Raw genomic sequence first — 1,559 nt, forward strand, 5'->3', positions numbered from 1 at the left:
TCAGATTCATGACTTTGTGGGTTAAAACTGTCAACTGAAAAACTTTGCGTGGCTGCTGCACATTCTCACGGCAGGTGAAAAGTTCACGCAACGTTGGTTTTGATACATCACAACGTGGGTGTAGAACCTGGCACACGCAACTTTTTATGCGTACGCACTGTTTATACACAAGGGCCCAGAACATTTGGTCCATCTGCCTAATTTTGGACAACAACACTGTGGAACAAAGAGTTGGGGCTGAGCTGGTTTCACTCTCATTTTTTATAAAAACAATATCCAGGGGATTTGTATACCTGAAAAAGAAGCATTCAGGACAAGCACATGACATTCAGTTTCATCCTTTGTTTCTGGTTCAAGGAAATTTTATCAGGGATCATAGTATCAGGTGTCATACTTTCTCACACTGTTTGAGTAACAGGTGATACAGCTGAAAACTAAACATTGTTCATATGTGCATTTGGCATCACTCCAAACTTGCCTGATTTAGTTTACATAATTGATAATCTGCTCCTGTCCTTTAATATCAGACTCACCCTCTCATCAATTAGGCCTACATGTATTATCACATTTTGTAATATCAAGACAATAAATGCTTGCACACTTTCCTCTGTCATTGATGAGTCTCTGGATCTACATGGCCTTTTCACCCCTGATGACCTAACTTCCTACTATAATAATAGCCTCAGTACCATCCTTAATTTGCTCCCTTGAAAACAAAGTCTTGTTTCTTTTTCTGTTTCTACTCCCTGGTAGGGATGGGTATTGAAAGCAGTTCCACATTAATTTTGACSGGATCGATAAGCTCCAGCCTTAGCAGTGTTGTAAATGACATGACACATTTTGCATTGTTTAGAAAAAAAGAGCTCTCTTTTTCTCTCTCGCAGACTAGTTCTTCTATGTTGTTAGACTCAGAACAAAGGGGAGGGGCAGCTAACAACACAGGATTCCAGCGCTGATGCAACCTGCATGCGCAGAAAAAGACAAGATGTTATATTCAAAATGGTGTTCACAGAGTTAACTAAAAATTGGTGATGAAAAAATTAGCATGTCGATTCTGATGCTGTTGTACAATCAGAGCTGATTTAATAATTATCTAACATGCTTGTTTAGTACACTGATTATATCAGAACCCATCTCTGACTGGATGTTCCAGTACAGCACATTGTGGAATGAAGCAGTATGCTAAAACTAAATTCTCGATCAAGTAAATTTTGCATTGATATGGTCTGTGTCCACTCAATATTACTATCACGTTTTTCTTTGGATTATCAGTCTTCCAGGAATTAGATAATTAAAAGAAAAAGACGAAACAACTGGACATACAGTATGTTCTGTACCTGAACACATGTGGAGCTACAAGATTTAACCCTCCTACTGAGTTAGCTTTCTGTTTCTATCCGTGGTGTTTTGGGGTCGATTTTGACCCTAGTCTTACATTTAACCCAAAATCACCGCAAAACATTTTTTTAATCATAAAATTTGTTTCAGAACTTTTGGTTACCTTGTTAGGTTTCTTCTTTATCCACTACATATATACAGTACATATATATATATATATA

The sequence above is a fragment of the Austrofundulus limnaeus genome, unplaced genomic scaffold, assembly GCF_001266775.1.
Source record: "Austrofundulus limnaeus strain Quisiro unplaced genomic scaffold, Austrofundulus_limnaeus-1.0 Scaffold422, whole genome shotgun sequence".
Lineage (NCBI taxonomy): Eukaryota > Metazoa > Chordata > Actinopteri > Cyprinodontiformes > Rivulidae > Austrofundulus > Austrofundulus limnaeus.